The sequence below is a fragment of the Rhinopithecus roxellana genome, chromosome 10 (genome assembly GCF_007565055.1).
Source record: "Rhinopithecus roxellana isolate Shanxi Qingling chromosome 10, ASM756505v1, whole genome shotgun sequence".
Classification (NCBI taxonomy): domain Eukaryota; kingdom Metazoa; phylum Chordata; class Mammalia; order Primates; family Cercopithecidae; genus Rhinopithecus; species Rhinopithecus roxellana.
In genome coordinates, this window is record NC_044558.1 from 53,752,643 (window position 1) to 53,776,819 (window position 24,177).

General features: G+C 44.0%; 1 protein-coding gene across 16 annotated transcripts in view; it reads left to right on the forward strand.

The window, feature by feature from the left end:
- The window catches only part of R3HDM2 (R3H domain containing 2), a 172,200-nt gene that overhangs the window by 18,081 nt on the left and 129,942 nt on the right, over window positions 1–24,177 (forward strand). For 15 of the 16 annotated variants that reach the window (XM_030939162.1, XM_030939164.1, XM_030939170.1 and 12 more), the window contains exon 2: window positions 12,529–12,591. The gene's annotated coding sequence lies outside the window, so the exon portion shown is untranslated. Of the gene's footprint in view, window positions 1–12,523; window positions 12,592–24,177 lie in introns of all 16 variants that reach the window. The other variant, XM_030939163.1, reaches the window with a different exon arrangement.

Below are 24,177 nucleotides of genomic sequence, written 5' to 3' on the forward strand. Positions count from 1 at the left end.
TGGCCGGGTACAGTGGCTCATGCCTATAATCCTGGCACTTTGGGAGTCTGAAGTGGGAGGACCACTTGAGGTCAGGGGTTCAAGACCAGACTGAGCAATATAGTGAGACCCCATCTCTACAAAAACTTTAAAAATTAGGCCAGGCATGGTGACTCACATCTGTAATGCCAGCACTTTGGGAAGCTGAGGTGGGAGGATCATTTGAGGTTAGGAGTTTGAGACCAGCCTGACCAACAACATGGTGAAACCCCGTTTCTACCTAAAATAATAATAACTAGCTGGGCGTGGTGGCGAATGACTGTAATTTAAACTACTCGGGAGGTTGAGGCAGGAGAATGGCTTGAACCTGGGAGGCAGAGGTTGCAGTTAGCTGAGTTTGCACGACTGCACTCCAGTCTGGGCAACAAGAGTGAGACAGAAAAACAAAAAATTAGCTGGATGTGGTGGCACACACCTGTAGTCCCCAGCTATGTGGGAGGCTGAGCTGAGAGGACTGTTCAAGCCCAGGAGTTGAAGGCTGCAGTGAGGTATGATTTTAAAACTGCACTCTAGCTTGGGTAACAGAGCGAGACCCTTTTCTCTAAAAAAGAAAACAAACAAACAAAAAATACACAAAAATAAGGACTTTAAAAAACCAATGGCCCATCTAAAATAACAATTCCTTAATATTAAATATCTGGTGTTTCATTGATCGTATCATGATTTTTTAGTAGCTTGTATGTTTAAAATAGGATCCAAATAAAGTCTGTTGTAGTTGGTCAGTGCATATTTAGTATCTTCTTTATTTTATTTATTTATTTTTGAGACGGAGTCTCGCTCTGTCGCCCAGGCTGGAGTGCAGTGCCCGGATCTCAGCTCACTGCAAGCTCCGCCTCCCGGGTTTACGCCATTCTCCTGCCTCAGCCTCCCGAGTAGCTGGGACTACAAGCACCCGCCACCTCGCCTGGCTAGTTTTTTATGTTTTTTAGTAGAGACGGGGTTTCACCGTGTTAGCCAGGATGGTCTCGATCTCCTGACCTCGTGATCCGCCCGTCTTGGCCTCCCAAAGTGCTGGGATTACAGGGTTGAGCCACCGCGCCCGGCCAGTATCTTCTAATTTTTCTTTTTTTTTTTTTTTCTTGAGATGGAGTTTTGCTCTCTTGCCCAGGCTGGAGTGCAGTGGCAAGATCTTGGCTCACTGCAACCTCTACCTCCCGGGTTCAAGCGATTCTCCTGCCTCAGCTTCCGGAGTAGCTGGGATTACAGGTGCCCGCCACCACGCCTGGCCAATTTTTGTGTTTTTAGTAGAGATGGGGTTTCACCATGTTGGCCAGACTGGTCTCGGACTTCTGATCTCAAGCGATCCACCTGCCTTGGCCTCCCAAAGTGCTGGGATTACAGGCCACTGTGCCCACCCTCACATTTCTTTTTCTAAAATACTTTCCCTCACTTATTTGCCTTCGTAGTTTATGTATTAAAGAAATTGGGTCATCTGTCTAGTAGAGTTTCCCACAGTTGGCTGGATTAATTGATTGACATTATTGTGGTGTCATTTAACATGTTCTCTGTCTCCCATATTTTCTTCAAATTGGTAGTTATATCTACATGATCAGGTTCAGATTCAATATTTTTGGTTAGCATACTTTATGCAGTATTGTATACTTCCATCAAGAGCATGTGATGTCTATTAATCTCCTTTTTATGATGTCAGCAGCCATTGATAATCATTGCCTAGATCCCTTACTTCATTGAACTTCATTAGAGATTATAAATGGTGATACTCAAATTCTATCATTTAAAAATTTTTTTTAGCTGCAGTACTTTTTTATAAAAGATACTCCCCTCGTCGCTTATTTGGTTTCTCTGAGGTACAATTTGTATAGGACAGAGAAGACAAATGCTTAGGTCTTTTAATTAACAGTTATGACCATTTTCAAAATAATTTGTTTACTAACATCTTCTAAAGTTGACTGATGAGTTTTTAAAAAACAGTCATTCAATTCAATAATAGACTCTTCAATTTAAATATATTTAATGTGTTTAAGCCAATTTCAATTTTTTTTTTTGTTTTTTGTTTTTTGAGACGGAGTTTCGCTCTTGTTGCCCAGGCTAGAGTGCAGTGGTGCAATCTCGGCTCACTGCAGCCTCTGCCTCCTGCGTTTAAGCGATGCTCCTGCCTCAGCCTCCCGAGTAGCTGGGATTACAGGCGCCTGCCACCACACCTGGCTAATTTTGTATTTTTAGTAGAGATGGGGTTTCACCATGTTGGTCAGGCTGGTTTCAAACTCCCAACCTCAGGTGATCCACCTGTGTTGGGCCTCCCAAAATGCTGGGGTTACAGGCATGAGCCACTGCGCCTGGCCAATTTCAGTTTTATCGTTATTAATGTCTCATTGTCTCATCTTTGGCAAATGAACCTCTTTGAGTTGGCTCCTATGTCGTTTGGATGTGATCCTGTTAGTCTTTAATAGCTTCCTTGCTTTCTGGTCTGACAAGATGATCGAAGATCATCTTTTTTTTTTTTTTTTTTTTTGAGACAGAGTATCGCTCTGCCCCCAGGCTGGAGTGGAGTGGCCGGATCTCAGCTCACTGTAAGCTCCGCCTCCCGGGTTCACGCCATTCTCCTGCCTCAGCCTCCCAGTAGCTGGGACTACAGGCGCCCGCCACCTCACCCAGCTAATTTTTTTGTATTTTTAGTAGAGACGGGGTTTCACCGTGTTAGCCAGGATGGTTTCGATCTCCTGACCTCGTGATCCGCCCGTCTCGGCCTCCCAAAGTGCTGGGATTACAGGCTTGAGCCACCGCGCCCGGCCGAAGATCATCTTTTACATTTTCATTTCTGAACATGGATCAGACATTGTCCCCCAAATCCTGGTTCCTTTCATGGGGAAATGATGTTTAGAGACCACAATCTGGGTGCAAGAGGTACTCATTTGCTTAGTGTGTTGGTCATTGCTTCTTGGAGTTTTCTATAGAAAATAAGGTATTTTTTTGTTTGTTTTTAAAGAAAGTATATCCTAAGTTCATGTCAGTATTTCCAATTCAACATTTGGACTGTAGGTTGGTCTGTCTTCCTTTTTTTTTTTTGAGACAGAGTCTCACTCTGTCACCCAGGCCATAGTGCAGTGGTATGATCATAGCTCACTGCAGTCTTGATCTTCCAGGCTTAAGTCATCTTCCCGCCTCAGTCTCCCCAGTAGCTGGAACTACAGCGCACACCACCATCCCCAGCTAATTTTTGTTATTTTTAGTAGAGGCAAGGTCTCACTATGTTGCCCAGGCTGGTCTCGAACTCCTGATCTCAAGTGGTCCTCCAGTCTTGTCCTCCTAAAGTTCTGAGATTGAAGACATGAGCTACTGCACCCGGCCTGTAGGTTTTCCTTTAACCTCTTCAATCATAAAGAAATAATGCATTTTTCAAATTACAAAAGTAATATGTACTCATTATAAGGAATTCAAATGATTTTAACGTATAAAAGCCAGGCTAGTCAACATAGTGAGACTCGCATCTCTACAAAAAGTTTTTTAAATTACTTGAGTGTGCTGTGGCACATACCTGTAGTCCTAGCTGCTTGGGAGGCTGAGGTGGGAAGATTACTCGAGCCCAGGAGGTTGAGGTTACAGTGAGCTATGATCATGTCACTGTACTCTAGCTGGGGCAACAGAGTGAGACCCTGTCTCGAAAAAAAGAGAAAGAAAGGAAAAAAGTATATAATGTAAAAGATGAAAATTCTGACCCTACCCCAGAATCACTAGTTAACCTACTTAACAATTCAAAGGTTTCATAGTGGATAGGTATCTTTGACTCATATTAATTATAGATAGCTTTTTTTTTTTAATTTTTATTTTTACATTTTACAAATACAGATGGGGTCTCACTATGTTTTTCAAGCTGGTATTGAACTCCTGCGTTCAAGTGATCCTCCGGCCTCAACCTCAAAGTACGGGACTTACAGGTGTGAGCCAGCATGCCTGGCCTAGATACCTTGTTTTTTGTTTGTTTGTTTGTTTTGAGACAGTGTCTTGCTCTGTCGCCAGGCTGGAGTGCAGTGGCACGATCTTGGCTTATTGCAACCTCTGCCTCCTGGGTTCAAGTGATTCTGTCTTAACCTCTTGAGTAGCTGGGACTACAGATGCACGCCACCACACCCAGTTAATTGTTTATTTTTATTTTTTTGTATTTTTAATAGAGAGAGATGGGGTTTCACCATGTTGGCCAGGATGGTCTCAATCTCTTGACCTCGTGATCTGCCCTCCTTGGCCTTCCAAAGTGCTGGGATTACAGGCATGAGCCACCATGCCTGGCTAGATACCTTGTTTAGGTAGCACTGAACCTACAGTTAAAAATTAGGAATGGACTTTTTTTTTTTTTTTTAGTATATGTGCTGCCAAAGTAAGCACATGGGATGGATATTTTTTGAGACTAGAGAAAAAAAATGGTATGAGAAGTTGTTCCTTATGTAAAATGAGAATTCTTATACATTTTTGGATTTACTTTTTGAATTGGTATTATATTTATATGGTTCAGAGTTTTAAGGATAGAAAAAAGTATGAAATGGAGTTTCCATCCTGCTTTTTTTTTTGAGACAGAGTCCCACTCTGTTGCCCAGGCTGGAGTGTAGTGGCATCATCTTGGCTCACTGCAGCCTCTGCCTCCTGGGCTCAGGTGATCCTCCCTCCTCCCACCTCAGCCTCACAAGTTGAGCTGGGACTACAGGTGTGAGCCACCACACTCGGCTAATTTTTGGTATTTTTAGAAGAGATGCGTTTTTGCCATGTTGCCCAGGCTGGTCTCGAATTCCTGAGCTTAAGAAATCCACTTGCCCCTGTCTCCCAAAGTGCTGGAATAACAGGTGTGAGCCACCATGCCAGGCCCCATCTTGCTCTTCTTTTTTTTTTGAGACTGAGTTTCGCTCTTGTTGCCCATGCTGGAGTGCAATGGTGTGATCTCAGCTCACTATAACCTCCGCCTCCCAGGCTCAAGCCATTCTCCTGCCTCAGCCTCCCAAGTAGCTGAGACTACAGGTGTGCGCCACCACGCCCAGCTAATTTTTGTGTTTTTAGTAGATACGGGGTTTCACAATGTTGGCCAGGATGGTCTCGATCTCTTGACTTTGTGATCCGCCCACCTCGGCCTCCCAAAGTGCTGGGATTACAAGCGTGAGCCACTGGCACCCGGCCAGTTGTTTTGTATTTTTAGTAGAGACGAGGTTTCACCATGTTGGTCAGGCTGGTCTCAAACTCCTAACTTCAGGTGATCCACCCGCCTCAGCCTCCCAAAGTGCTAGGATTACAGGTATGAGCCACTGTGCCCGGCCCCATCTTGCTTTTATACCCCCAAACCAGTCGGTTCCTATGCCTCTCTCCAGAGGCAACTATTATTACCAGTTTTTGTGCATCATATGCATTGATAAGCATAAAAAAAGGCAAGTATGTGTATGTATATTTTCTCCCATTTTACAAAAATGGTTCTGCATCTTTTTTCCTTTAGCAATATAGCTTTTAAGTATTATACATCAAGAATTTCCTTATTTTTGGCTGGCTGCGGTGGCTTATGCCTGTAATCCCAGCATTTTGGGAGGTCGAGGCAGGTGGATCACTTGAGGCCAGGAGTTTTTTTTTTTTTTGGAGACAGAGTCCTGCTCTGTCACCCAGACTGGAGGGCAGTGCTGTAATCTCAGCTCATTGCAGCCTCCGCCTCCCGGGTTGAAGTGATTCTCCTGCCTCAGCCTCCTGAGTAGCTGATATTACAAGTGCCCACCACCACGCCTGGCTGATTTTTGTATTTTTAGTAGAGATGGGGTTTCGCCATGTTGGCCAGGCTGGGAGGCCAGGAGTTTGAGACCAGCCTGGCCAACATGGTGAAACTCCAACTCTACTAAAAATATAAAAATTAGCTGGACGTGGTGGTGCGTGCCTGTAATCCCAGCTGTTTGGGAGACTGAGGTATGAGAATTGCTTGAACCCAGGAGGTGGAGGTTGCAGTGAGCTGAGATGACGTCAGTACACTCCAGCCTGGGCGACAGAGTGAGACTCTTATCTCCAAAAAAATTCCCTTATTTTTGTTTATGCATGCAGCGTATTGTGGGATATGTATGCACTTTTTTTTTTTTTTTTTTTTTTTAAGACAGAGTCTTGCTCTCTTGCCCAGGCTGGAGTGCAGTGGTGGCATCTCAGCTCACTGTAACCTCTGCCTCTTGGATTCAGGAGATTCTCCTGCCTCAGTCTCCCAAGTAGCTGGGATTACAGGCGCCTGTCACCACGTCTGGCTAATTTTTGTATTTTTAGTAGAGACGGGGTTTCACTATGTTGGCCAGGATGGTCTCTAACTCCTGACCTCAAAAGATCCACCTGCCTTGGCCTCCCAAAGTGCTGGCATAACAGGTGTAAGCCACTGCATCTGGCTTGTGCATGCACTTTTTCTTTTCTTTTTTCTTTTTTTTTTGAGACAAGAGTCTTGCTTTGTTGCCTAGTCTAGAATGCAGCAGCTCGATCTCGGCTCACTGCAACCTCTACCTCCCAGGTCCATGTGATTCTCCTGCCTCAGCCTCCTGAGTAGCTGGGACTACAGGTGCCTGCCACCACACCCAGCTAATTTTTGTGTTTTTAGTAGAGGTGGGGGTTTCACCGTGTTGGCCAGGCTGGTCTCGAACTCCTGACCCCAGATGATCCACCCACCTTGGCCTCCCAAAATTCTGGGATTATAGGCAGGAGCCACTGTGCCTGGCAGAATAGTCTTTAAGTATTGAGAAACTGTCAAGCTCATCATAGTGATTACATGCTTTTCAAAATTCTGATTTTCACTTGAGAGCTTGATTTTTATCATTGGTAATAAACCTATATTGTTCAAGGGTCAGCTGCATTCTTTGTTTATGATGTAAGTGGGTTCATCTGTCACAGCTTGCCTCTATTCCACATGGTTTTGGCTGGGCTCACTCATTTGTGGTCAGTTGGCATGTTAGCTAGGGGCTGGTTGGACCAGGATAGCCTCATTCACATGTCTAGCATTGGGCTAAAGCTGTCCTTTAGATTGGTATGGCCTCTTGCAGTCTGGTTTGGCTTCTTTGCGTGATGGTTAGATTCCAAGAGGTTTTGAGTGGAAACTGAACGGCCTCTTGAGGACTGGGTTCAGTGGTCGCAGTGTCATTCGTGCTGCGCTCTGATGGTTAAAGCAAGTCACAAGGCCAGCTCAGAGTCAAGGGGTGGGGAAATGAACTGCACTTTTTTTTTTTTTTTTTTTTGAGATGAACTGCACTTCTTGATGGGAATTGCTACACATAATTGTGGTCATGTTAAACGTGGGCATAGTTCTTTATTGTTTCTCTTTTTCCCCTTCCCTTTCTCTCTTTCATTCTTTTTAAATGAAATGGATGTTTTCTGCTTGTTTTTATTGCCCTAACTTGTCTTTCTTTTTGAAGACGTGTTAGAACAAAGCTTACTTACTTAAATATTTCTGTGATTATTTGGTGTGCCTCGGGACTGATATTTTCAGGTCCCAGCTTGGCAACTATTTTTCAGATTACCATAATAATACCAAACATCTGTTAATCCTGAAAAGCTAGTGTTTCTTCCCCAGGTGATTTTGATCTCTTTGAAAAACTGGCAAATTGCTGAGGGTTAACACTCTGGCCCTTTTATGGGCTCTGTTTCCAGCCCTTTATGGCTTGTTAGTTATAGAGAGTTACTAATATTCACCTGAAATATACATATATATTTTGTTGTTGCTAGTTGCTCCATGAGGTCAGAGAGGGAAAGGCTCTGTAGCAGGAGCAGGAGAAGGTGTCTGGCTAGTAGTTGTCTTGAGTAGACAGTATTTTTATATGTGAAATAAACAAGATGATTTGGCAAGTCAGTGACTTGTCAGCCCATCAGGATGAATCAGCAGAAGTCCTAAGTGAGGTGAGAATGTCAGCACAGTGAGCCCCTTGCCCTGAGTTTATCAGGCATCTCATTAAGGTAGCTGTCATAGCTCCTATTTTAGAGAAGAGTAGAAGTCATTGTTCAAGATTTAGCTGACTTTAAAAACTATTTCGGAGGGGGAAGATCACTTTTTGTATAATGACACCATTGGAAGTGATATGTGGCTGTTTTTCAGATTATAGTCATTTTGGTGTGCCCAAGTGTTAACAGTTGTTAGGATCTTTAAAACTTGTCTTCAGGTGACTAGAGGCTATTCTGCTTCTCCAAGTAAGTTTTATTAATTGTCTTGGCTCCTAGACAAGTTAACTGTAGTTTCTGATTTATCTATTGCCCAAACCTGTGATAATTTGATAGGACTAGGAACTAAGAGGTGGCATTTTATTGCAAAAGATGGATGTTGGCTGCTAAATACAGCTGATTAGAAGGCTAGGACAAAGTGTCTGTTTTTCTGGTGACAGGGTCATTATTAAAGCTATTTTATTTCATTTTATTTTATTTAGTTTAGTTTAGTTTAGTTTTTGAGATGGAGTCTTGCTCTGTTGCCCAGGCTGAAGTGCAGTGGCGTGATCTTGGCTCACTGCAACCTCCACCTCTTGGGTTCAAGCGATTCTGCTGCCTCAGCCTCCCGAGAAATTGGGACTACAGATGTGTGCCACCATGCCCAGCTAATTTTTATATTTTTAGTAGAGACAGTGTTTCACCACGCCAGCCAGGCTGGTCTCAAACTCCTGACTTCGTGATCCGCCCACCTTGGCCTCCCAAAATGCTAGGATTACAAGTGTGAGCCACCATGCCTGGCCTAAAGGTTTATAGAATGCTTCCGTAGTCAGGTGGCTGAGTTCAGCTCTTTTCCACTCCTGTGAAGTTATCTTTAAGACATTTGGAATCCTTCATAGAAGTCTTATCAGCAGTGATTCTCTTATAGGTGTTTGCTACTTGGGTCAATTTAGTCTAAATGGTTCTAAACTGTGAAGTGCTCCTCAGTGCTATGCTATTAGCCAGAGCTTTGACAATTGCTGCTGCCTCAGAAGATTGGATTTGGGCCCCACGGAGGCAGAGAACAGTTAACTGCCAGATATGACTGCCATCTTACTTTCCAAGTGTAAATTTTACCTTCAGAGAAAGGAAGAGAGGGCTGGGTGTGGTGGCTCACGCCTGTAATCCCAGCACTTTGGGAGGCTGAGGCAGGCGGATCACTTGAGGTCAGGAGTTTGAGACCAGCCTGACCGACATCGTGAAACTCCGTTGCTACTAAAAATACAAAAATTAGCCGGGCATGGTGGCGGGCACTTGTAATCCCAGCCAATTGGGAGGTTGAGGCAGGAGAATGGCTTGAACCTGGGAGGCGGAGGTTGCAGTAAGCCGAGATCACGCCATTGCATTCCAGCCTGCATGACGGAGTAAGACTCCATCTCAAAAAAAAAAAAAAAAAAAAGAATGGTCACTGCAAGTCCCACCTCCCGGGTTCACGCCATTCTCCTGCCTCAGCCTCCGGAGTAGCTGGGACTATGGGCGCATGCCACCCGGCTAATTTTTTTTGTATTTTTTCAGTAGAGACAGGGTTTCACCGTGTTAGCCAGGATAGTCTCGATCTCCTGACCTCATGATCCCCCCGCCTCAGCCTCCCAAAGTGCTGGGATTACAAGTGTGAGCCACCGCACCCAACAAGAGATTTCTGAGAATACAAGGCAGATTGTTAGAATGAAGAAAAGAACAATGTTTTGACAGTTTGGCCATTTTATTGGCTATACAAATAAGTTTTAAACACCTTAGGAAACCCAAGTTGACTTCAGAAGAAGTAACTTCTTAGCTTTGTAAATGCACCAAACAATTAGAAAACTGTTTCAGGCCGGGCGCGGTGGCTCAAGCCTGTAATCCCAGCACTTTGGGAGGCCGAGACGGGCGGATCATGAGGTCAGGAGATCGAGACCATCCTGGCTAACATGGTGAAACCCCGTCTCTACTAAAAATTACAAAAAACTAGCCGGGCGAGGTGGCGGGCGCCTGTAGTCCCAGCTACTCCGGAGGCTGAGGCAGGAGGATGGCGTAAACCCGGGAGGCGGAGCTTGCAGTGAGCTGAGATCCGGCCACTGCACTCCAGCCTGGGTGACAGCGCGAGACTCCGTCTAAAAAAAAAAAAAAAAAAAAAAGAAAACTGTTTCAGTGCTTATTATGTGTCAGACACTGTTTAGAATTGCAGGTACAGATATGAACAAGATAATAAAAGATTTCTTTTTTTTTTTTTTTTTTTTTTGAGGCAGAGTCTCTCGCTCTTTCACCCAGGCTGGAGTGAAGTGGCGCAATCTTGGCTCACTACAACCTCTGCCCCTTTCCCCTGCCCACCCCCCCACCAGTTTCAAGCGATTTTCCTGCTTCAGCCTCCTGAGTAGCTGGAATTACAGGTGCCCACCACCATGCCTGGCTAATTTTTGTTTTTTTTTTTTTTTTTTTTTTGAGACGGAGTCTCACTCTGTCCCCCAGGCTGGAGTGCAGTGGCCAGATCTCAGCTCACTGCAAGCTCCGCCCCCTGGGTTTACGCCATTCTCCTGCCTCAGCCTCCCAAGTAGCTGGGACTACAGGCGCCCGCCACCTCACTCGGCTAGTTTTTTTTTTGTATTTTTTAGCAGAGACGGGGTTTCACCGTATTAGCCAGGATGGTCTCGATCTCCTGACCTCGTGATCCGCCTGTCTCAGTCTCCCAAAGTGCTGGGATTACAGGCTTGAGCCACCGTGCCCGGCCAATTTTTGTATTTTTAGTAGAGATGAGGTTTCACCATGTTGACCAGGCTGGTCTCAAACTCCTAACCTCGTGATTCGCCTGCGTCAGCCTCCCAAAGTGCTGGGATTATAGGTGTGAGCCACCATGCCCGGCCCACAGTATTTCACTTTTAATTATGATATGATTACAATTAGGACAAGAAAGTCAAAATTATGTTGCTCTTGATTCTCTTCATCAGAGTTAGAGAGTGACCTCTTGGTGTGACCAAGTTCTTAGTGTGAACCCACTGTGCCCACTTAAAAATTAGATGCATGGCTTGAGTGCCAATGGGGAAAGGAAACTAGTAAATATTTCGTATAGGGGAGAACAAGGTATTTCATGGGAAAAAGTTTACTACAGGAGTAGTGTTTTAGGACCAGCACTAGTGGTTGAAAGGGGAAGGGCAGTATCCTCTGGTCATTCCTTTGTAACTTTAGTCAACTACTCCACATTCCAAATGTTAAAACTGTGATGTGCAGGGGCTATTAAAAAAAAAAAAAAAACTAGAAGTTTTTCATAGAAACCTTTGTTAAGGTATCACGAGGGCAGACTTTCATGATGTGGTATTTGTGGAACAGGGTTATAAAACAAAATGGTGAGTTAGGGATATTCTCGCTTTAGCATAGAACACAGTAGGGCTTGGGTGTTTTGAAGGGCTTCCAAGGATATGACTTACTTGGGCATATAAAGGGTTCCAATGGTGGCCTCCTGAAATAGATTAAATAGCCAGCCCTCAGGGTCTTGTAATAATAATAATAACTACTGATTTTAGGGTGAAGAGATACTAAATTATGTACTTGTGCAATGCCTACTTATATTCACAGAATAAAATTCTGCCACTAGTCTCTTTTCACTTCTGCTTCTCATCTGTTAAGAGAGATCCTAGTTTTGCTTGCTCGGTTCCAGACTTTTTTTTTTTTGAAATGGAGTTTTGCTCTTGTTGCCCAGGCTGGAGTGCAATGGTGTGATCTCAGCTCACTGCAACTTCTGCCTCTTGGGTTCAAGCCATTCTCCTCCTTCAGCCTCCCAAGTACCTGAGATTACAGGTGCATGCCACCTTGCCCAGCTAATTTTTTGTATTTTTAGTAGAGATGGTGTTTTACCATATTGGCCAGGCTGGTCTCGAACTTCTGACCGTAGGTGATCCACCTGCCTTGGCCTCCCAAAGTAAAGTGCTGGGGTTACAGGTGTGAGCAACCATGCCCAGCCTAGACTACTATTTTTTTTTTTTTGTTTTTTTTTGAGACGGAGTCTCACTGTGTCACCTAGCCTGGAGTGCAGTGGCACGATCTCAGTTCACTGCACCCTCCGCCTCCTGGGTTCAAGCAATTCTCTGGCTCAGCCTCCTGAGTAGCTGCGATTACAGGCACCTGCCACCACACTCGGCTAATTTTTGTATTTTTTTTTAGTAGAGATGGGGGTTTCACCATCTTTGCCAGGCTGGTCTTGAACTCCTGACCTCGTGATCCACCCGCCTCAGCCTCCCAAAGTGCTGGAATTACGGGTGTGAGCCACCATGCCCGGTCTAGACTACTCTTTTTAATGAGTAAAAAACAGCTGAAGAATTTCAGGGAGTAGACTGGGTGATTAATTTATGTTGGAAAGTGGTAGACCAGGAACTGCTCATACAAAAAGGGGGTTAATGTGGACAGGAACAAAATGCAGGGTTTTTTTATTGTGAATTGACAGTGGGAATGGATATAGAAGGTTCAGGGCAGGGGCAGTGTTAGGAGAAACATTGTGAACCAAAGAAATTGGGAAAGATGATATTAACAGGTGCTGCTGTGGATTTTGAATTGAATCTAATATATTAAGGTTTAAAATTGCTTTTAACATGCTTTTTTTTTTTTTCCCCTGCCCCCCGAGGTTAGACTTGTTTCTTATATGTGACGCCGTTCCAGCACTGGACTCATGGAGGCTGAGCATTTATTCAGGTAATAATAGATAACATTTATGGGTCACTTTCTATGTGCCAGGCAACCAATTAAGCGTTATACCTCTGTTCTCATTTAATCCTCACACAACTCCATGGTGTTGGAAGTATTATTGTACCCATTTAGTAGATGAAGAAATTGAGATGCAGAGAGCGTATCAAGAGTGAGTTCAGTGCTGGGCGCAGTGGCTCACATCTGTAATCCCAGCACTTTGGGAGGCTGAAGTGGATGGATCACCTTTTTTTTTTGAGATGGAGTTTTGCTGTTGTTACCCAGGCTGGAGTGCAGTGGCACCATCTCAACTCACCACAACCTCCGCTCCCGGGTTCAAGCAATTCTCCCACCTCAGCTTCCCAAGTTGTTGGGATTACAGGCATGCATGCCAGGCTAATTTTGTATTTTTAGTAGAGACAGGGTTTCTCCATGTTGGTCAGGCTGGTCTTGAACTCCTGACCTCAGGTGACCTGCCCGCCTCGGCCTCAAAAGTGCTGGGATTACAGGCATGAGCCACTGTGCCCAGCTCTAATTTTTTTTTTTTTTTTGAGATGGAGTCTTTCCTTGTGGCCCAGGCTGGACTGCAATGGCATGATCTCAGCTCACTGCAACTTCCGCCTCCCGAGTTCAAACGATTCTCCTGCCTCAGCCTCCCGGGTAGCTGGGACTACAGGCGCCGCCACGTCGCCCGGCTAGTTTTTTGTAGTTTTTAGTAGAGACGGGGTTTCACCGTGTTAGCCAGGATGGTTTCGATCTCCTGACCTCGTGATCCGCCCGTCTCGGCCTCCCAAAGTACTGGGATTACAGGCTTGAGCCACCGCGCCCGGCGAGAATTCTTTCTTAAGAGGTGATTAATATAGATAACAGAAATCTCTTGATTTCTTTCTGCTTGAGATGCTGTTCACAGGTATTTTCACCTTTAAGAAGTCTTATTAGAGTTTCTTATAGGACCTTTCTTGGTGCATTTAAATGTTTATATACAGATTACATTAATTGCAGTAGTATCATATCAGTTATTTAGTGGCCAGCCTTAATACATTTGTCCTATTTTTCTTTCTCTGTCTTTTTAAAAAAAGACCTTTATTGAAGTATAGTTGACATACAGTAAACTGCACATATTAAAAGTATGCATGCGCTATCTCAGTTCACTCACTGCAACCTCCACCTCCTGGGTTCAAGTGATTCTCCTGCCTCGGCTTCCCAAGTAGCTGGGACTACAAGTGCATGCCACCATGCCTGGCTAATTTTTGTATTTTCAGTAGAGATTGGGTTTCACCATGTTGGCCAGGGTGGTCTAGAACTCCTGACCTCGAGTGATCCGCCCACCTCAGCCACCCGAAGTGCTGGGATTACAGGCATGAGCCACCACTGTGCACGCTATGCCATTTCTTTTCTTTTCTTTTTTTGAGACAGGCTCTTGCTCTGTCACCCAGGCTGGAGTATAGTGGCATGATCTCAGCTCACTTTAACCTCCGCCTCCCAGATTCAAGTGATTCTTTTTTTTTTTTTTTTTTTTTGAGATGGAGTCTCACTTGTTGCCCAGGCTGGAGTGCAGTGGCGAGATCTCGGCTCACTGCAAGCACTGCCTCCCGGGTTCACGCCATTCTCCTGCCTCAGCCTCCCGAGTAGCTGGGACTACAGGCGCCTGCCACCTTGCCAGGCTAGTTTTTTTGTATTTTTTAGTAGAGACAGGGTTTCACCTTGTTAGCTAGGATGGTCTTGATCTCCTGATCTTGTGATCCGCTTGCCTCGGCCTCCCAAAGTGCTGGGATTACAGGCGTGAGCCACTGCGCCCGGCTGATTTTTTGTATTTTTAGTAGAGATGGGATTTTTCCATGTTGGCCAGGCTGGTCTCAAACTCCTGACCTCGGGAGCCCACATTGGCCTCCCAAAATGTTGGGAGAACAGAGCCACCACACCCAGCCTAGAGTAGAGCCATTTCTTGTAGAGTAGGTCTGCTGGTGATGAATTATGTCTGTCTCTTTATCTGGGAATATCTTTTTCTCCTTTGTTTTTGAAGGATAGTTTTGCTGGATTTTGGGAATGCTTGGTTCACATTCTTTTAGCTTCCATGGTTTCTGATGAAAAATATGTGTTATCTTAAGGATCTCTTGTGTGATAAGACACTTTTGCTGCTTTCAAGATTCTCTTTGTCTTTGTTTTTTAACAGTTTGATTGTGTGTCTAGGTGTAGATTTCTGAGTTTTTCCTGGTTGGAATTTATTGAGCTTCCTGGATGTATAAATAGTGATTTTCATCAAATTTGAGCTTTTGGCCATTATTTTGCTAAATATTATTCTTGCCCCTTCTCCTCTCATAGGACTCCTAGTATGTATTTGTTAGTGTGCTTGATGGTGTCCCAAAGGTCTCTCAGACTTTGTTCATTTTCCTTCATTCTTCTTTTTGTTCCCCAAACTGGATGATCTTTATGTTGTTTTATTTTATTTTGTTAGAGATGAGGTCTTGCTGTCTTGCCCAGGCTGGAGTACAGTAGCTATTCACAGGCATTACAAGTTCAAGTGTACTATAGGTTGGGCGTCCTGGCTTATGCCTATAATCCCAGCACTTTGGGAGGCCAAGGCAGGTAGATTACCTGAGGTCAGGAGTTTGAGACCAGTCTGGCCAATATGGCAAAACCCCATTCCTACCAGAAATTCAAAAATTAGCCAGGCATGTTGGTGGGTGTCTGTAATCTCAGCTACTGGGGAGGCTGAGGCAGGAGAATTGCTTGAACCTGGGAGGCGGAGGTTGTAGTGAGCCGAGATTGCACCATTGCACTCCAGCCTGGGTGACAGAGCAAGACTCCGTCTGAAAAAAAAGGCTAGGCATCGTGGCTCACACCTATAATCCCAGCACTTTGGGAGGCTGAGGCGGGCAGATCACGAGGTCAGGAGATCGAGACCATCCTGGCTAACACAGTGAAACCCTATCTCTACTAAAAATACAAAAAATTAGCCGGGTGTGGTGGCGGGTGCCTGTAGTCCCAGCTACTCAGGAGGCTGAGGCAGGAGAATGGTGTGAACCCAGGAGGCGGAGCTTGCAGTGACCCGAGATCGTGCCACTGCACTCCAGCCTGGGTGACAGAGTGAGACTCCAGCTCAAAAAAAAAAAAAAAGGTTACTGTAGACTTGAACTGCTGGGCTCCCAAAGTGTTGGGATTATAGACATGAGCCACCACACTTGGTGTTAGTTTTTTGAGCTACTTCATTGTCTTTGGGCTTGAATAGCTTCCAATGAGTTGGAGGTTGTGGTGAGCCGAGATTGCGTCATTGCACTCCAGCCTGGGCAACAAGAGCGAAACTCCATCTCAAAAAAAAGAGAGAGAGGATTCTGTTGTCATCTTTATCTTTGTTCTTCTATATGTCAAGGTTCCCCAGTCCCTGGGCCATGGACCAGTCCTGGTCCAAGAGGTGAGCGGGAGGCGAGTGAATGTTACACCCTGAACTCAGCCTCCTGTCAGATCAGCGGTGGCATTAGTCTCACAGGAGTGTGAATCCTATTGTGAACTGTGCATGTGAGGGATCTAGGTTGCACAGTCCTTAGGCAAATCTAATGCCTGATGATCTGAGGTGGAACAGTTTCATCCTGAAACCATTGCCTTACTATCCATGGAAAATTTGTCTTCCACAAAACTAGTCCCTGGTGCCAAAAAGGTTGGAGACCACTGTTTTATGTATCCTTTTGCTCTGGCTGCTTTTAAGATTTTCCCTTGGCTGGGTGTGATGGTTCATGAAGCCTGTAGTCTCAGCTACTTGGGAGGCCTGAGGTAGGAGGATCACTTGAGCATAGGAGTTTGAGGCTGTAGAACACAGTGATCATGGCTGTGAATAGCCATTGAGCTCCAGCCTGGGCAACACAGCGAGACGTCATCTCTTAAAAAGATAAAATAAAAGAGCCAAGCATGGTGGCTCACTCCTGTAATCCCAGCACTTTGGGAGGCCGAGGTGGGCGGATTACTTGAGGCCAGGAGTTCGAGACCGGCCTGGCCAACATGGCAAAACCCTCTCTCTACTAAAAATAAAAAGGTTAGCCAGGCGTGGTGGTGTGTGCCTGTGGTCCCAGCTACTAGGGAGGCTGAGGTATGAGAATCAGTTGAACCTGGGAGGCGGAGGTTGCAGTGAGCCAAGATCATATCACTGCACTCCAGCCTGGGGAGACAGAGCAAGACCCTGTCTCAAAAAAAAAAAAAAAAAAAAAAAAAAAATATATATATATATATATATATATATATATGTGTGTGTGTGTGTGTGTGTGTGTGTATTTTGGTAATGATATGCCTTGGTGTGGTTCATTGCACTTCTTGGATCTGTGTGTTTATAGTTATACTCCAGTTTGGAAACTTTTAAATTATTATTTCTTTTAATTTTTTTTTCACTTTCTCTTCCTTGAAAAAATGCATTGACAGATGTATTAGGTAGGCCTTTTTTTTTTTTTTTTGAGATGAAATGTCCCTCTGTCGCCCAGGCTGTCATGCAGTGGCAGGATCCCAGCTCACTGCAGCTTCCACCTTCTGGGCTGAAGCAGTCCTCCCACCTCAGCCTCTCAAATAGCTGAGACTACATGTATACCAGAATAATTTATTAAAATAAAAAAAACATTTTTGTAGAGTTGGAGTCTTGCTTTATTGTCCAAACAGGCCTGCAACTCCTGGGCTCAAGCAGTCTTCCCACCTCGGCCTCCCAAAGTGGTGGGATTATGGCTATGAGCTGCAGTGCCCAGCTATGCATTTTATTTCAGTATTTATTTTTTCCTGTTTCTGTTTTGGGTAGTTCTATTGCTGTGTTCTCAAGTTTTTTTCCCCTGATTTTTTCTTCTGCAATTTCTAATCTGTTGTTAGTCCCATATAGTATATTTTTAATTTCAAACAATTCAAAGTTTTTTTTTTTTTTACTTCTGCCTGACATGCTCACTTTTTTTTTTTTTTTTTTTTGGACAGAGTTTTGCGCTTTTTGCCCAGGCTGGAGTGCAGTGGCTCGATCTCGGCTCACTGCAACCTCCACCTCCTGGGTTCAAGCAATTCTCCTGCCTCGGCCTCCCAAGTTGCTGGGATTACTGGCGCCCACCACCACACCTGGCTAATTTTTTGTATTTTTAGTAGAGACAGGATTTCGCCATGTTGGCCAGGCTGGTCTCAAACTCCTGACCTCAGGTAATCCACCCGCCTTGGCCTCCGACAGTGTTGGGATTACAGGCGTGAGCCACCGGTCCTGGCTGCTTAGTTTTTACTATAGCTCTTTGCACGTGTGGAATATAGTTGTAATAACTTTCCAAGCGTCTTTACAAATGCTATAATTTGTATCATTTATCAGTCAGTCATTTTAACTTTTTGTTGTGAAACAAGTATAGATTTATAGGAAGTTGTAAAAAGAGTATAGCAATATCCTATGATATACTTTTACTCAGTGTCTTCCATTGGTAACATCACATAACTATAGTAGAATATTAAAGTTAGGAGGTAGCCATTGGTAAAATTTACAGAGTTTATTCAGATTTGTCCAGTTTTACATGTACTTGTATTTGTGTATGCCAGTCTTTGAATTTCATAATGTGTGAATTTGTGTATCCACCATCACTGTGAAGATCCAGAACAGTTCCATCCCTTCAAGGATCTTTATTGTTGCCCTTTTATAACTACACCTTCTTCCCTCCACCCCATTCCCTGACCACTAATATGTTCTCCATCTCTATAATATTGTTATTTCAAAAATATTACATAGATGGAATCCTACAGTATATACAGTTGACTTTTCTTCTTTTTGAGATTGGCTTACCCCAACCCCTGCCCCACTTAGCTTAATTCTGTGGAGATTCATCAAAGTTGTTACATATATCAATAATTTGTTCCTTTTGATTGCTGAGTAGTGTTCCATGGTGTAGCTGTATGCGTTTGCTTAATCATTCACCTGTTGAAGGACTTCTGTGTTGGTTCCAATTTTTGTCTATTGCATATAAAGCTACTATGAATATTCATGTACAGATTTTTGTATAATTATTAGTTTTTATTTGTGATAAATGCTTAAGAGTCTAATTGCTGGGGGTATGGTAATTACATATTTCTTTTCTTTTTTTTTTTCTTTTTCTTTTTTTTTTTTTTTTGAGACTGAGTTTTGTTCTTGTTGCCCAGGCTGGAGTGCAGTGGCACGATCTAGGCTCACTGCATCCTCTGCCTCCCGGGTTCAAGTGATTCTCCTGCCTTAGGCTCCTGAGTAGCTGGGATCCCAGGCGACCACCACCCTACCTGGCTAATTTTCTGTATTTTTAGTAGAGACAGGGTTTCACCATGTTGGCCAGGCTAGTCTCAAACTGACCTCAGGTGATCCACCTCCCTTGCCTCCCAAATTGCTGGGATTGCAGGCATGAGCCACCTCACCCAGCCTGGTAATTACATATTTCTTTATTTCTTTTTTTTTGAGACAGATTTCATTCTGTCATCAAGGCTGGAGTGCAGCGGTGCGATCATGGCTCACTGCAACTCGAACTCCTGGGCTCAAGTGATCCTCTTGCCTCAGCCTCCCAAAGTGCTGGGACCACTAGTACATTCCTCCTTGCTTGGCTAATTGTTTTATTTTTTGTAAAGATGGGGTCTCACTGTGTTGCCAAGCTGGTCTCAAACTCCTGAGTTGTAGTGATCTTCCTGTCTCAACCTCCCAAAATGCTAGGATTTCAGATGTGAGCCACTGCATTTGGCCTCAGTCCTATTTTCTTCACTCAGGGAGCATGCTGGACTCTGCCCTTGTTCCCCCTAGACTCTCCTTCCCTGTTAAATTCCTTGGAAACACTGTTTAGGGATTAAGCCTGGATAATCACAGGACTCACCTCATTTGTTTCCCATCTCCAGTAACTTATATATTTTGTCCTTTTTTTTTTTTTAGTTATTTCTCCTAGGAAGGTATTCTGATTCTTGTTACTCTGTTAGCCAGAAGTGGAATTCCCTCCTGGAACCTGTAAAGTTTTCATTAGCATTATTACACCTATTGTTACTGACTACTATCCAATAATTCCTTTCTTTCTCGAGTTCTTAAAAAGGGAATGGCAGCCAAATAGAGCTCAGACAAAAAAGATACTTCTGATGTTGTTCAGTGTCTCTTGAAGCCCACATAGTTCCAGAAAATTGCAAATCAATCAGATACAGGCTTAGAGCTAGAAGTAGGTCAGCTACCATAGCACAAGATGATGGTGTGAAAATATTTTAGTGACAGCTTGTGCATGATAATATATCCTTTCTTGTTCAGGGTTCTTTTTGGATATAATGTTGAATTCTGGGTGTTATATGCTTTTTTTCTATTCTAATCTTTTTATTCTTTGTTAAAAAATATGGTCATGTTTATAAAATCACAGCTTCTACATTTAAAGAGTAGGTTGACCGGTTAAAGCAGCCTTTCCAACCTAAGTGCATCTAGCTAGGTAATTCTCCTCTGAGCTTTATTATTTGTTTTAGAGCTTAGATCAGAGTTTGACAATGTAGTGTATATACTAAGATTTCCTAAAGATTTATCTGTATATTCCAAGGTGTGCTTATCAGCAAGACATGGTATTGCCACAGGCTATCAAACATTTGAAATATTCCTTTGGAGTTATTTTCTGGAATTAGGCCACTTTTCAGTAATTAGATGACTTTGAGCTCTTGGAGTCATATCCTAGAACCACCTTTGGAATAGAGCTGCCTCTGTGCTAGTCTTACCAGTAGACTTTTATTTGTATTTCCAGTCTGTTGCTTCTGCTGATGAATCTGGGTATAGCTTTGTATATTAGTCAGCTATTTTCCACATTGCCTATCATGGTGCCTTGCAAGTGGTTACTCAGTGGTTATTTGTTGCATGAACGAATGTCTCTTCATTGAGTCACTGCATCAGTCAATTCCCTCCTAACATTTCAGGGGATCTTTCCTTTTCTTTCCATCTCTATCCTTTTGGTTATTTTTTTTCTTGTTTGCATTGCCTCTGGAGGGTAAACCAAGAAGGCAAAGGAGATGAGTCCAAAACCATTCTGTTGTTTATTAGTAACCCTGATGAGAAAAAAGTATTATATGAAAAAGGATTGAAATATTTGGTGAAAATGAGATTTTGGAGTTAATGCTGGATTTCATTTTTTCATCCTATTTCTCCCGCCACTACTAGTTATGGATTCGGTTTTTGCTGTTTTTTCTTTTCTTCAAAGCCTTGACCATCTTTTTTTCTTTAATTTATAGCTAGTGATGTCCTCTTAGATTTTTTATTTTATTTATCATTTTTATAACTTTTTCCCCCTCCATATGGAAGCCTCTCCCATGTGGAGTCCTAATTCGGGAAAAGGAGTCAGGCTGGCGGGACCAACAGAAAGCAAAAAGAGAAAGCAGATAAGCTGTAAGTCTGCCTTTGTGGTCCAGGACACATAGCCCTCCTGCGCAAATAACTCATAATCTTCCTGCACGCAGCTATCACCAGACCCTCAGCTGATAGAAAAATGCAAGTTAGCTTACTGCAGCCTTGGCATTGTCAGTACTGCACAAGGTGTTATCATTAACCCTCTTCAGCACATAGCACAAGCACCATCTTGTAGAATCCCCAGCAAGCCTTTGTGTCTCCTGGCGGCCAGTTCTTCTCTTGCTGACTTGTCCTTTGCTTCCTTCCAACATATTTTCCTACTTTCTCTAATAAATAAATATGCCTTTCTTTACCTACAGCTGTCTTGGTAAATTCTTTTTATTGCCTGCATGACACTGGCCCCAGATAGTTGCCACTCAAAATATTCCTTTTCTTTATCCCTTTAAATATTGGTGTGTCTTGGCCAGGTGCAGTGGCTCACGCCTGTAATCCCGGCACTTTGGGAGGCTGAGGTGGGCAGATCACCTGAGGTCATGAGTTAGAGGTCAGCCGGGCCAACATGGTGAAACCTCATCTCTACTGAAAATATAAAAATTAGCCAGGCATGGTGGCAGACACCTGTAATCCCAGTTACTCGGGAGGCTGAGGCAAGAGAATCACTTGAACCCAGGAGGCAGAGTTGCAGTGAGCTGGTATCGCGCCATTGCACTCCAGCCTGGGGTATAAGAGTGAGACTTTGCTTAAAAAAAAAAAAAATTGGTGTGTCTTGAGGCCTCTGCTTCTCTTCTAGCCTTTTTTTTTGGTTACTATGCCACTGTTCTCACTGTGTATTCTCCCTCTGTGACCCTGTTTAAAATCCAAGGTTTCAACTACTCTCAGTTTGGTGTTCTAGATTTCCAGTTCCACTGGTATAACTACCCATTGCACACTTTAATTTTGTCCACCCATGGGCATAACATATTTATTATGTATGAAACAGGACTTTCTCTTTCCAAACTGTTTCTTCTTCAGTATTCCTATTTCAGTGAGTAGAAATATTATCCACTCAGTGGTTCTCAAACTTTTTGGTATCAGAACCCCTTAACACTCTTTTTTTTTTTTTTTTTTGAGACGGAGTCTTGCTCTGCCGCCCAGGCTGGAGTGCAGTGGCTGGATCTCAGCTCACTGACCTCGTGATCCGCCCGTCTCGGCCTCCCAAAGTGCTGGGATTACAGGCTTGAGCCACTGCGCCCGGCTAATTTTTGTATTTTTAGTGGAGATGGGGTTTTACCATGTTGGTCAGGCTGGTCTCGAACTCCTGACCTCAAGCAATCTACCCACCTCGGCCTCCCAGACGTCTGGGATTACAGGTGTGAGCCACTGAACCCAGCCAAAAAGTTTCAACTTGCTTATTTTACGGTGAGATAAAGAGAGGCTTAGAGAGGTGATTACTTATCTAGGATCACAAAGACTGGTATGTGATAGGGCTAGGTAGGCATGGTCCTAATGTTATCAAGCAAAAGGGGCTTGCTGCCCACTATAAGACAATACTATGACACTGAGTTTTTGAGAAAAGAAAAGCTTGTGTTGCCAGTTTGACTCACAGGAGTCAAGCTCAAATCTGTCTCCTGGTGCAGTAATTTTATTTGGACAGGTTTAGCGGGTAGATTCTGAGATTACTAGGTGATTGGTGGAAGGAAAGGGGAGGTCTGGAAAGTCCTTGGCAGTACCCACTTTTCTCTTCATGACTCCTCATGGGTCCCTTGTTCAAATTTGGGAGGACTTAATATGAAGCATGTGGTGGCAATTCAGGCTATGTGAAGCTCCTTCAGTGCGAACTCTAGTTGGCTATATTGGTTGCAACTGATTTCAGCCAGTTTTGTTATCTTACAAGCAGAGGGAGTTTCAGTGTTTCAGAAAGTTGTTTCTTTTCTTATCTGCTGTCTTGCAAACTCAAGAATTTCTGTTAGTTACTGATTTAACTTTTTGGGGCATGGTTTTACTAACAACTTCAGTCCCTGGGCAACAGCATGAATGGAAGCCCACATTCCATATTTTTAATTTTTTTTTTTTTTTTCTGAGACCGAGTCTCATTCTTTTGCCCAGGCTGGAGTGCAGTGGAGTCATCTCAGCTCATTGCAATTGCCATCTCCTGAGTTCAAGTGATTCTTCTGTCTCAGCCTCCCAAGTAGCTGGGATTACAGGCACTTGCCACCACGCCTGGCTAACTTTTGTATTTCTTAGTAGAGATGAGGCTTCGTCGTGTTGGCTAGGCTGGTCTTGAACTCCTGACCTCAGGTGATCCGCCTGCCTCAGCCTCCCAAAGTGTTGGGATTATAGGTGTGAGCCACTGCCCATCCCCATATTTCTAAATATTTAGTAGTTATAAATAAAGATTTTTGTAAAAGGAACCTAATTTTATTTCACTACAGCCTTGAACTTCTGGCTTCAAGTAAACCTACTGCCTCAGCTTCCTGAGTAGCTGGGACCACAGGCATGTGCCACCTCACCTGGTAAATTAAAAAAAAAAAAAAAAAACTGTTAGAACTTTGAGGGGAAATTATTTTTCTGAGACAGAATAGGATAGTTCAGGGATATCCTACAAGCCTAGTCTCCATCTGTACCCTTCCCGTTGTCTGTCCCTTGCCCACCATTCAGACAATGGAACAAGTATAACAGAAGGTTATTGTCCGTGGAAGGACAAAGTTTGAGATGAGAAGAAATCCACTGAAGGCCCTGATTTGGGTTTGGGGCTGCTTAGGCAGGAAAACCTGGGATCTGGAGCATAGCTGAGAGTAGTGGAGTGAGGGTCTTCAGGTAGGTATGTCCTCTGGTCCCATGGACATCTTGCCCTGAGGGCATGGGCAAGTCAGAGGAGGGTCATAGTGGTTCTGTCTTCAATGAAGGACCCAGAATAGGTCCAAGACCAAGAGTGCCAGAACTCAAAACTGGGCCCATTTGACCATGCTGTCTGTTGTTAATAGTAAGAAAGCCTGGGTTTACAGAATGAGATGATGGCTTACTCTGTATGGTTAGTGGAGAGGGGATAGAAAGCAGCTGATATGGCCGGGTGTGGTGGCTCACGCCTGTAATCCTAGCACTTTGGGAGGCCGAGGTGGGTGGATCACGAGGTCAGGAGATCGAGACCATTCTGGCCAACATAGTGAAACCCCGACTCTACTAAAAATACAAAAAAATTAGCTGGGCGTGGTGGTGTGTGCCTGTAATCCCAGCTACTCAGGAGGCTGAGGTGGGAGAATCGCTTGAACCAGGGAGTCAGAGGTTGTAGTGAGCCGAGATTGCGCCACTGC